This window comes from Tursiops truncatus, chromosome 15, assembly GCF_011762595.2.
Source record: "Tursiops truncatus isolate mTurTru1 chromosome 15, mTurTru1.mat.Y, whole genome shotgun sequence".
Classification (NCBI taxonomy): Eukaryota; Metazoa; Chordata; class Mammalia; order Artiodactyla; family Delphinidae; genus Tursiops; species Tursiops truncatus.
This window is the reverse complement of record NC_047048.1, coordinates 79013293-79026914: the sequence shown is the minus strand read 5'-3', so window position 1 is coordinate 79026914 and position 13622 is coordinate 79013293. Positions and strand designations below refer to the sequence as shown.

The 13622-nt window shown below is 38.0% G+C and overlaps 1 long non-coding RNA gene across 1 annotated transcript in view; it reads right to left on the bottom strand.

Moving 5' to 3' along the window:
- LOC109551343 (uncharacterized) overlaps positions 1–13622 on the bottom strand; it is a 586181-nt gene that overhangs the window by 326631 nt on the left and 245928 nt on the right. The window lies entirely within an intron of this gene.

The following is a 13622-nucleotide window of genomic DNA, read 5'->3' as shown; positions in this document are numbered from 1 at the left end:
TGGGAGGCTCAAATGACAGGAATATAAATCAAGCTAGATTAAGCAAAAGTAAAAATGAAATAATTGAAAAAGGCTAGGAGGGTTGGCCTCCCATTCAGTGTGGGTAGATAATTCAAACACTTTTATCAGAAGTTTATCTCACATTTGCTTATTCTCACTCCCTCTCTCCCCATCTTTAATTCTCCTTTCTGTTCTGTTGTATTTGCTTTCATGCCAGTTCCTTCTATCTTATGGCAACTAATGCTCCAGACTTACACCCTCACAGCTCTAAGTCTAATACAATGGGCATGTTTTTTTCTTAGTAGCTTCCGCAAACACCGTGAAATTTAGACTCACTGGATCAGACTGAGTTACTTGTCCGTCCCTGAACCAAATGTTGTAGGTCTGGATTAGAACATGCTGATTGGCCAGGCTTGGTCATGGACCCACCCCTTGAGATTGAGGAGACAGTACTAGAGTCAGTCACACCTGGAGCACATGGAGTGGGACTGGGGACGGGGGGCCTACAAGAAAAAACTGAACGGATGCTCTAGAATAGGAAATAGAATGTGAGCAGGAAAAAGTGACAGATGTCCATGACCTGCCCACCAACCAAAACTTCCATTAAGCAGTGTACATTTTTTGATAAAGCCAAAGTATTTTTTAATAATGTTTTATTGGAGTATAATTGTTTTACAATATTGTGTTAGTTTCTGCTGTATAATAAAGTGAATCAGCTATATGTAGACATATATGCCCTCCCTCCTGGACCTCCCTCCCATCCCGCCCCCCTCATCCTGCCCATCTAGGTCACCACAGAGCACTGAGTTGAGCTCCCTGTGCTATACTGCAGGTTCCCACTAGCTATCTATTTTACACATGGTAGTCTGTCATACAGAGTGAAGAAAGTCAGAAGGAGAAAAACAAATATTGTATACTAACGCATGTATGTGAAATCTAGGAAAATAGTACAGATGAACCTATTTCCAGGGCAGGAATAGAGATGCAGATGTAGAGGATGGACGTGTGGACACGGGCGGGGGGGATGAATTGGGAGATTAGGTTTGACATAAATACACTACCATGTGTAAGATAAAGTCAAAGTACTTTAAATTCCCCATTAGGTTTAAAAATTTTGTGATGCCCTCCCATTTATTAAAAGTGATGACAACTCCAAATTAAATAAAAATAATTGGTGGACATGTATCACAGATGGCAAATTCTATTCTAAGTCTAGCCTGGCATGATTTCTATTGCCAACATATACAGGACGCCAAAAATTGGACAAACCACTTAATCTGATTCCTACCGTCCATCTGATTGGTAGTGAAAAACAATTTGACCAAAATCTGTGATGTGCTTGAGGAACCATTCTGTGAAAAAACGGGTCAAGTGAATTTTCTGAAACTGCAGGTATGCAGCACAGCCATAGTGTGTATACTGAACACATAAATTTCTTTTCCAGAAATACTCTTTTATAATCTCTAGCACTTAGCGTCAAGATACCTTGCCCTGATGGCACAGGGGACATGCAGGTTTCCTCAGAGCTCAAAGACAACTCACATTCTGAAAGAAAACCTCCACGGCATAACAAATCTGCTTTGAAACACAGTAGACTATTAATTTGATGTATCTGGGGGCTTCTAAGCTGAATAACTGGTCCAGTCTCTAAAATGAACGCTAAAAAGGCCATTGGCAAAGGACGGTAACAAGTTCTGCCATGTCTTCTTGGTCATGTCTATAATTTAACAAGCATCTGTGGACAAAATTACAACTGTAAATGAACAGATGGCCCTGTCCATGTACAGAGAAAGGAGTGATTCGTATCAAAAAACAATCATAAAATAATTGGGTGCAAAAGCATTAACTTCAAAAAAGTTAATATACATCATCTTTTTCAAATTTTAAATCCATTTTGCTGCATATCATTATTTATTGAGTACCACAACTGAACTCCTAGCAATTAATAAGACAAACACTCAGAATAAACCAATGACCAAATAAATAACACATAACTTCAGACAGTGATAAGTGCTTTGAAGAAAAAGGCACAGGTTAGTGTGAAAGAGAGGGAGTGTGTGTGGATATGGGTGCCGGCGTGGGGAGAGATTCCCCGATGCAGGGCTGGTGGGTAGGGACAGCTTTCCTAAGGGATGACTAGGATGAAAGGAAGGAGCAATCCAGGAGAAGGTTTGGAAAGTCATTTTGAGGAGAGGAAAGAGTAAATACCAAGGCCCTGGGGGTGGTGGGGGTGTTGAGGGAAACAAATGAGTTTTATTTCTTTAACTGCCTTTATTTTGAAATAAGAAGAAACATTTTTAATGGATTTTTTTTTTTTTTTTTTTTACCTAGAGCTTTAAAATGAGTTTTGTCCCCTCTTCACACACAGGCAGGTCACACTGGTCAGTCTGTAAGTGGTTTCATTTCTGCGTCAGAATGTAAACTCCTTGAGCTTAGGGATCCTTCTCTCTTGTTGGTAACTACCATATTCCCAGACCTCAGAAGCACTTAGCACCCAGTAGGCGTTCATGTATCTATTAGATTTTTGGTATCAAATATTGCAAAGTGGTTAAAAAACCAAAACCTTGTTTTTCGGTGCACATTCGAGACTGCTTAACAAAGGGGAGAAAAAGAGAGAAAAAAAGCCAGTGCTGTAAGCTTTGTTTAGTTACACATTGCAGGGTTTTAGATCCCATTTCTGATGCCCACCATAGCACTGAAGTTGATTAGAGATGAGCGAAAAAGGCCACATGTGCACTTGATACAAATCCCCAATGATATAAATTTCCTACCCTTGAGCACTCACCACAAAAAAATGGCTTCTGTTTTTAAAGCACTTTTCACTATTTGATATCTCACAATGAATTCATTCAACAGATATTTGAGTGGCTTCTATGTGCTGGGCTTTTCTAAGGTCTAAATATATAACAGTTAACAAAACAGTGAAAAAGAATCCCCAAGGAGTTTACATTCTGACACAAGAATGGAATCACTTGCAGATTGGCAAATGTGGGGAGGAGCCAGGGCAGATGCAGCCTGTCTACGTGTAGCTTTTCAATTAGCCTGGGTACCCCATGGGGACCCCCACTGCCACTGCCACCCATCGCAGTGGCTGAGCTGGGGAGAAGGAATAACTCTCGCTCGCTATGTCTCTTCCTTTAATACCTAGACTTACATCACCCCAAAAAACTAACATGAACAAGTGATGGGGTTCTCTGGAGATCTGCGGGAAAGTGATGTATTAAAAAAGTGTTCCCGGGCTTCCCTGGTGGCACAGTGGTTGAGAGTCTGCCTGCCGATGCAGGGGACGCAGGTTCGTGCCCCGGTCCGGGAAGATCCCACATGCCGCGGAGCGGCTGGGCCCGTGAGCCATGGCCACTGAGCCCGCGCATCCGGAGCCCGTGCTCCGCAACGGGAGAGGCCACAACAGTGAGAGGCCCGCGTACCGCAAAAAAAAAAAAAAAAAAAGTGTTCCCGCAAAAAACCTAGGAGAGTGAGGAAGCTGAATTGGGAATGAAGGAGCCAAGAATGAGGTGATATCAAGCAAAGTCCCATGGACGGGAAACTTCGCTCAATCCTGCAAGGTAATCTGGACTCAGTGCAGGTCCCACCTGACTCAGGGCAAAAAGGACAAGGCAGCCTGACCTCAGTGCCATCAGCCATGGGTTGAGGTTGGCCCCGTGGGGTTCCAGCTCTCCCCATATTCAGACAGAACAGGTTCTTGGTGATGGCAAGTGGTGAGCAGGAAGATGGTTAAGAGATCCAAGGGGTTATGTGCACAAGACAGACAGCATCTCATTCAGCAGTGGTTCTCAAAGTGTGGTCCCAGACCAACCTCTAATACCACCTGTTAGAAATGCAAATTCTAGGCATCCAGCCCAGACCTACAGAATCAGAAACTTTGGGAGTGGGCAACAGCCACTGTAATAACCAGACTCCAGGTGACTGAGGCATGTTCCAGTTTAAGAGCTACCGAGCTACAGGAATGTTTACATGCAACAGGCTCTCCTTGCCCTTGAACCAAACTTAGCTCCAGCAGGGTGTGGGGAGACCAAGCAGAATTATGCCAAAATGAACCTGAACAACATGTCCCCCTCCAGCTTCCAGGCAAGCCCATCTCTCCAAGTCAACCCTGTCTCTAATTTAGTACCTTTTTACCTGGCTGTTTCTAATGCAAAGAGTAGTCAGAAGATCATAATGGGGACTCTATTTCCCTTCTCAATGAAAACAGCGATTCTGTGAGTACCAATCCATCATTCCTGCCCATTATAATGAAATACTGTGTCTGAGTCCAATGCCAGAAATTAGAATGGTGATTCTTTAAGAAATAATGGAACACCCTCTATCCTCCTTCATAAATAGCTCTGGAGGTCAGAGTTTAAAATATATCATCAGTTGAAAATACAGGAAGAAAATTTCAATTTCCTTGAAATGTCTGACACCCATACAGATATTTTTACTCTTTGTAATGAATACAGATATTTTTACTCTTTGTAATGAAAACCACACTGTAAAACAGATTAACTTAAGAATTAATTGTAAGGACTTATCTTCAGACAACTTGGGTTTGAATCATGTCCCACACTTACGAGCTGTGGGATCTTGGGTTACGTAACTTCTTCAGACCTCATTTTCCTTACATAAGAGGAAAATGGGAAGGCCTACTATTAGAGTTGTTAGAAAAACATGGGAGATGATATTTAACAGCTAACACCTAGATCATGGTAAATATTCCAAACATATTTGTTGTCATTATTATTACTATTATTATTAATATTGTCATTTGCCAGGTAAATTATAGTTACCTTCACACATATAAAATGTATTAATATTTGTTCCCTGGAAGTTGATGAAATGGGGATTCTGAGTCTTTTAACAGTGATCACTAAGATACTTGACTTAGGAAGTGTTTTGTACCCTTTCCTACAATCAACATGGTGTAGAAAAAAAGAGAAAATTTTTGCAGCAGATCAATTCCTAAGTAATTATCAATACTTTCCTTTCAATAATCTGGGCTTATTTTGTTAGGTTGTGCTCCCCAAAGCTTTACAATTTTAGAAAGCAAGACCCCTAAGCTCTTCTCATGAAAAGAAACCAGAAGAGCAATCATCTGCCCTTGGTCGACTCAGGTGGAGGCAGTCATTGACAAAAGGCACCGCATTTAACGTCCAACTCAAAATGGGGTTAACTCCTTCCCCCCAGATGAGTTCTGAGTCCTCAAGGACGTGGAAATGGGGATAAACTGAGCACACTACATTTGTTAAATACTGGAAGGATTCTTAAGTTTAGCCCAGATGTCATCTGGTAATGAAGGAAGAAGGCTCATTTTGACTTTTTCCTACTGGAGGCAGCGGCAAACAGGGACTGGGTCTTTGAGCAGCATCCTCACATTAGCTTACATTACGCTCTGGTCCCAGTGGGTTACTCTATTAATGGGTTGGCTATTACCCAGGCTTTGATCTATGCTGGACTTCCCACTGTTTTTCAGAATAAGAAGCCCCCCTGGCTTTATTACAGTCCAGCCTATCCATAATGCATTTCATATTATTTCACCATCCACATCTCTACCCATATTGTAGTTTTATAGAGAAGTGATTTTCCTTCTCTAAAAATAAGGCATCGCGCTTAGAATTACACTTTTAAGATGACAGTAATCCAGTAATCACTCTGGGAACAGAAATTTGTAGGACAACATAATATAATAATTATTATACACTTAGATATGGGGATGATGAGAGGAAATGCAAATTTCATTATTCCTGATAGTTCAGTTCCAATGAAAGTTAACATAAATTAAAGGTGAGTCTGAAAGGAAAGCAATTTGGGTCTTCTGTCTCAGATCAAGTTTTTCTCCAGTAGGAAAGAAAAAATTACGCAAAACTTCAAAAATTAAGAAAATCTTATTTAATATATATTGCATCAAAGTTCCTTTTCCCTCCCCACTTCACTTAAAAAATAAGAATAACCCAGATGAATCATTTTCCCGTATTATAAAATATAAATGACTTCAAAGAAGGCAGTTATTTTCTCTTTTTCCCCACTTCCACCTCTATTTTATGTAAGCTAGTGTTCATAAGGTGCTTTTTTTTAAATCTCTTTGAGGAAGAAAAAAAGGTAAGTCTTTTATTATTATACTTGTTTCTATTCTCTTTTTTCCCCTCTTCTTTATGACACCCAGCAGTTTTCTTTGCCTGGAGGAGATAGGACTGCTAAATGCCCATGAGCATTTGGTATCGTTAAGTTGCATGTATTTATCAGTTTGAGAAAGCACAGGCATCACCGGAGATTAAAAGTTTCACTTCAAGAAATTCCTTTTATTTAAACTGCTGAGAGACAGACTGAGACAGAGAGAGAGACAGAGAGGGAACTGTCTAAGTATAAAATATATTCAACTAAGATACAATGCAATGTTTTATGTGACAGTAAAATTATATCCTGGGCCGCTTTCCTGAGGACAGTTCACTTAGAAATAGTGTTGCAAAGTCAGTCAGTAGGAAAAATATTTCCATCTTCATTTGAAAGATTAGCACCTTGTTCCTTTTTGTTACCAAACTGAAAATAAAACAAGTTTCCTTGGTTTGCATAAGGCATAAAGGAGGAGAAATGTGATTTTACGTGCTGTATTCTACTGGCACTAGCTGCGTCTCTAATGTCAAATCAACTCCCTCCACTGGGCTAAAAATGACCAAAATTGTTTACATGGTAGGTTTTCTATTTGTGATACACTCTGACCTGGTTAGACTCAGGCTTACGACATCTCAAGGCTAACAGTGTTATCAGGTTCTGGTGTGTATGTGTTTGAACAGCAAAATGCATAAGCCAGTGCATAAGCAAAAACATCTCCATGTAGGAAGGTGTGCATTACATAACACATTTTTGATCCTTCCCACATCTGTGTCTTTTTGTGTTACTGATAAATATGAAGGTTAAACAAAATATTGGAAAACAGATTTTAAAATCAAGATATAAGAATGTATCAATGAAAAGACTAGAAAAGCTAGGCACAGGGAGAAAAATGGTATATGAAGGCATTGCAACATTCAGTCTCTAACTATGTGTAATCATGCTTACTGCATGGGATTGTTGTCAAGTCTAAAAATACAGCATTTGGGTGAGTTGCTGATATGAAAATAATTAGCATAGGCCTGTTACAAAGTAGATGCTTGAATTAATTTGTACTCCTTCAGCTGCAAATGACAGAAACCTAATTAAAGAAGATTCAAGTAACTGAAAAGTACATGGGGTACTTCTGGGCACAGTTGGATACAAGAATCCAAATATTTCTCCACCTCTTGACTCTGCTTTTTCTCTGTGAGGGCTTCATGCTTAGACAGATTGTCTTAATTTGGTGTTACGTTGCTCACCAGCAGCTGTAGCCTTATATTTTGGGGGTTAGCAAAGCCTATTTGAAGGTGGGGAGTAAAGATAGGTGGGGACATTACCTCTCCCTATAATTCCATAAAGAGTCTGGAGGCTAATTCTCATTGGATCAGAAGCATCATATGTTAAATCAAACCAATCATGGTGACTCTTATTGGCCAAGTATCATCCCATGACAACTTCCTGAACTGGGGACTGACTGCTCTCCTAAAACACAATGAAAAAAGGATAAAAAAAGAGAGGCTGCCTCAAAAGAAAATTGGATCACTATGATCAAAAGAAAGGGGATGAATACTAGACAGGGCTCCACTACACAACATCTGCTGAACTGGGCCAAGCGGCATGATAGTGGTAAGTAGAACATCTGAGGTAGAGAGAAGGACAATTACAAACACTGGGGGGTCAGGAATTGGCAGTATATATGCAAGAGGTGGATAGAGCAGATTGAGGTGGTCTGTTTGGGAAAACAATGAGAGATTAGGTTGATTAGTTGTAGGGCGAGAGAGAGAGCTAATGAGTGTGGACACCTAAAAGCGAGATTGTGGAGTCTGGATTTGACACAATTAACTCAGGGAGGGGAGCATCTATATATTTTAGCCATGGCTTCAGGCGAAAGGGAGAGGCAGGACAGAAAATGCAGGCTGTGTTTGAGAAGAGTCCTCGGCAGTGAGGAAACTCTTGCAGTTAAGCTTGTGTGGGCAGATGATGGGTGAAGAAATTTTAAAAGGATGGTAGGAGGGCCCACGACAAAGAATCAGGAGGGTGTGGTAATTGATGTAAAGGAGACTTGGCCAGATTTGGTCCTGAGATATATTTAATGTGGAATCTGGCACCCCAAGCCTCCCCAGATGTCTGTCACTCTACAACAGACTCAAAATCCAGATAGTTCCCTTGAGACCTTTGTGTATCACTGGTCCAAAAACACACAAAAGAGAAACTTCACTATAGCCAACGCTGAGAACGACATTTGCATTGCTCTTTATCAACCTCCATTCTCTCCGTTTATGGAACTTGCTGGGTATTTAAGGTTTTGTTGTCATCATTTGAGAAGGCAAGATTGGATATGGAACATTTATTTTGAACACTTATGACACTCCTAGAAATTATGATTTAAAAATTCTATTGAAGCTTTTCAATGGCTCAATTTTTAATTCAATGGCTCATATTTTTTAAATGTCTAAATGTTTTAGATAGCTATTTAGCTATAGAAATGTACTTGTTCTCTGTTTAAGCCAAGGTAGGAATGACAAGCCTTAAAAACATTATATTGGGATTAATTTCAGTGCTTCACCTAAATTCTCCACATGGGTTTTGCAAAAGCTGTTGTGCAAAATACTACTCCTAAAGGATATAGATACTTTACGATCATAGAGCTCTGGGGTCAAATGCTAGATTAATTCAAACATAAAATTTTCTCTAGAACTTTGCAAATAAGGATATCCAATTGAGGAACATGGTCTGCAGCATTTCCTAAATTTATTTGTCTCCAGAATCCTTGAGTTCTACAGAGCATCTGGTGTAAGCAGTGTTCCACAGAACACATCTTGGGAAACACTCTTCTGGAATATTGTCACATCCGTGTGTGACAATGAATATGAAAATTACATCGAATTTAAGCATTTAGAAAATATTATTTTATAAGGAGTCTTTAAGCAAGTAAAACCAAGAAAATCTTGGACTAGTCTAAGGTCACAATTTTTTTAATGTTATAATGGTGCAGTGGATCTAAATTTTCTGTCTTTAATGAAGTCACCTCTAAGCTAGTTAGATATATGGCAAATGTCTAGGCAAACTAGAGTTTCAATGTTTGACTCTGGGGTATACAGCTGAATATACAGTAATTGTAACTGAACATTGGAGAGGAGACGTATGTCTTCAAAATTTTCTTAAAGCAAAAATAATCTCAACAGGGAATTATTTTTCTAGTGAAAAGAAAGCAGAGCAATGGTTTTCCATCCATTTCACATTATTTCACACTGTTTCCTTCCTTACAATATACATGTGTTTAGGGAGGGGATTGGACAAATTATGACTTGGGACTGAACATGACTGATGGGGTCATTTCAGATAATATGACAAGTTCCTCCTGGCTCCTTCTCACCCCAGACTAAGAAACTTTGTTGTGATTTTTCTCTAACTGAAAAATGGCATTCCACCAAGGATCAGTTTGTAAGTCAACACGCACGGACTGAAGAGTGGCTCTCTGGCATGTAACCTCATTATCCCATTGGTTTTTAAAATCTTATTCTCCAACTCATAAGTCAGATTCAGTGGTAACCCTCAGAGGCCATATGGTAAGACATTTCATGAGGGGAAAGCATAAAATACTTCTTTCTATCCATAGAAATATTATGATCTCTTTTGCTTGCAGTTATATGGGTCAGATTGAGATCAGCCATATGATCTTCTGGGAATTAAGCCGTTCTTCAAAAAAATGGGTGTCTTTTATGCATAATTGTCTGCTTCAGAGGCTGATGAATTAAGGCTTGGAAAAGCTGGGAAGAGACAGAACAAAGCTAGTAGGCAGAACCAGAAATGAAATGAGAATTGGGTATGAATATGGGCAAGGGTTAGGATGACCTAGGAATCAGAAGTCATGCTGACACAATCCAAAACACCTTTCTGGACTTGCTAAGTACATAAAATTTAGATCTCAGCCTTTGTACAGGCAAAGGAGTATGTTATAATAAATAATTATCTTTTTAGCTACCTTATAAACACTATAATATTTAGTTGAGATTTTCAAAGTTTTCACTGTATTTATATTTAAATTTTAAAATGAGCGTTATTGTACTATTAATTGGAAATAAAGAAGGATCATGATCTCCTCTTCAAGCATGAGGAGTTAAGCAGTGTAGTTATTCCAGGATTAAGAGCATAATAACCTGCATGTTGTTTTCCTTCTAGTTGATATGTCATAGTGTAGCAACCATTGCTAGCTGCCAATCTGATGTTCATTTCTATCTTTTTAAAATGAATGGGGGGATTCCCTGGTGGTCCAATGGTTAAGACTTGGTGCTTTCACTGCTGTGGGCCCGGGTTCAAACCCTGGTCATGGAACTAACATCCTACAAGCCACACAACATGGACAAAAATTAATTAATTAATTAATTAAAATTTAAAAAATAAAACCAGCAGGATTCCAGTTTTGTTTAAGTGTGCACTGCATTCATCTACACACACACACACACACACACACACATAAAAAAAAGATTTATCTTTTTTTGATGTGCCCACGTATCACAATTCTGTCCCATGAAATGTAGACAGAAGCTGCTATGAATGACAACTTTTCCCAAACAAAAAGGCAGATCTCATTTTGTCTTGTTCTTTTCCCTCTTCCTGATTCATGGAAGACTCTTGGGGCTCTGAACTGGAATTAGAAGTATTAGTATGAACAGATAATTTCACATATACATATGTAAAAACAATTTGTGCCCATATCATGTTCAGTATATATAAGTACACACAGAAATGGTTGATTCCATGGCTAGGACAGAGAAAATATAAGGTGATTTTTGAACATCCTTCTGTGCCAAGATGTAAAAATGTGTTTAAAAAAACTGATGAGATAGATAAACAACAAGGACCTGCTGTATAGCATGGGGAACTATTGATATATTCAATATCTTGTAAAAACTATAATGGAAAAGAATGATAAAAATATATATATATGTATAACTGAATCACTCTGCTGTACACCTGAAACTAACACAACATTGTAAATCAACAATACTTCAGTTAAAAATAAACTGATGAGAACATGCCAAAAGGACATAAGAAATAGCTTGATGCCAATTCTGAAAATTTTTGAGCATTGCAGTAAATAATGACAGCAGTTGATTTTAGCATACTGAATAAAAATAAACCAACACATCTATACTAGTACAAATACATACATATATATGTATACATACATGTACATATATATATACATATATGCACATTCATGAAGGAGGAAGGAAGGTTTTTTGATTTTTGCTTTTTGTTTGTTTTTTTCCAATAGAATACTCACCTCACTAATAAATGTTGAAGTAATGAGGAGTTATACATTCACTATTTTGCAAGGACTATAACAGTAATTGATTTAGGCAAAACTCAGCAGTGGAGGTTAAATTCTTGCTGTGGACAATTTAAAGCATCTTCCCATAGATTGCTTAGTAATTACGAATGGAGGGGGAGGTAATTTCATAGTGCAGAAATCTGCCAGACACCACCTAGAAGTGAGCAAATGTAAACTAATCAAAAAGCAAATTAACATCAGGTACCTCCTGTTGTAATACATTGAGAAGGACACTTTACTTGCTAAAAATGTACTACCTGAATCCCACCGCAAGAATCAGAAAAACCCAAATTAAGGGAACTCTAAAAAACAACTGGTCTGTACTCCTCAACCTTCCCAATTTCAGGAAAAACAAAGAAAGGCTGAGAAATTGTTATCAGTTAAAGGAAACTGAAGAGACTCAACGGCTAAAGAAAATATATGACCCCAGATTAGATCCTGGAGCTAGAAAAAATAGTGCATCTAGAAAGCTACAGAAAAATATAATACACAATTTTGTGCTTTGAGACATTATCTTAAATATTTAAATATGGAGTGTATGTTAGATAATGGAATTCAAACAGTGGTAAATTTCCTGAATTCGATAAATGTACTTAGATTTGTGTAAAAGAATGTCCTCTTATTTAGCAAATACAAGCGGATGACATAGGTCTAGATCATGGTGTCTGCAAATTACTCAAAAATGGTTCAGCAAAAATCAAAAATGAGAGAGAGAGAGAGAAGGAGAGAGAGAGAGACTAACAATTGGTGAATATAGGTGAAGGGTATATGATAATTTGTTGGACTGATCTTTAAAATATAACTGAGAAAAAACATTCTGCAACTTTGATGAACAGGATATTCAGAGGCATATCCTGGCTTTAAATGGTTTTATTATAGATGGAGAAAGAATTTTAAAACAATGAACTATCTAAAGAAAACAAGAAAAAGGAATTAAAATAATGCTGACTAGTGCATTAGATAAAGAAACATGACATATAAATTCAAGAAATGCTTGCAAAACAATCATTAAAGAATTTCTCTTTCTGGTCAAAAAAGAGCAATGGAGAAATCAAAGGAACTTAAATTAGAAGTAAAATTGAACATATGAGGGCTTACAAAATTTACTGAAAAATATAATACACAGCTTTGTGCTAATAAATTTGAACATAGTGGCTTCAATCATTAATAAGATAATACAGATTACCAAAATTCACACAGATTTATTAAAACTTGATTTTGGAAATTTAACAGATTGTTTTCTTTCAGGTACTACTCATTGAGTTTTTACACACACACATCCACTCATGATTTGTACATACATACACACACAATAATTCTGGACCTACATGAGTTTATTTTTTTTGTTTCAATTTATTATTCCCCAAAATATTGATCCCTGTCATATGTGCTAATCTCATAATTTTTAAAAAAGATTCTCCAGTCACACTTATAAACATAATTCTTATATAAAACCTGACAAAGATAAAATAAGAAAAGTACAGATCCAACTCACTCATAAATACAGATGCAAAATCCTAATAAAAACTTGGCAGATAATATTTAGTAGTATATTAGAAGATAATAAACCATCATCAAAAGGACTACTTTAAAGGAATAAAGAATGGCTTATTATTCAAAATAAGTAAATTTTATGTCATATAAATTACATCTCAATAAAGCTGATTATTTTTAAAGTGTGATATAATCTAATATTTACAAGGTATAAAATCAAATATGTGTATGTACAATAAAGTTATGGACATTGGGCTTCCCTGGTGGCGCAGTGGTTGAGAGTCCGCCTGCCAATGCAGGGGACACGGGTTCGTGCCCCAGTCCGGGAAGATCCCACATGCCGCAGAGCGGCTGGGCCCATGAGCCATGGCCGCTGGGCCTGCGTGTCCGGAGCCTGTGCTCCGCAACGGGAGAGGCCACAACAGTGAGAGGCCCGCATACCGCAAAAAAAAAAAAAAAGTTATGGACATTAATTTGGCATGGACAAATAGACTACATGAAATATAACAAAATACCTGGTGATAGATTTATGGGTGCTGTTTTTTTGTGTGCTTGTTTTTTGTATTTTTCAAGTTGCCTGCCAACAATATAAGACAATATCATAATACCATGAAGAAAAATGCATGTACCACTGTTTAGATCCTCAAAGGAATTAAACGATCAAACACATGTGGTTTACAAGAGAAAAGAGCCAACAATTTTTAGT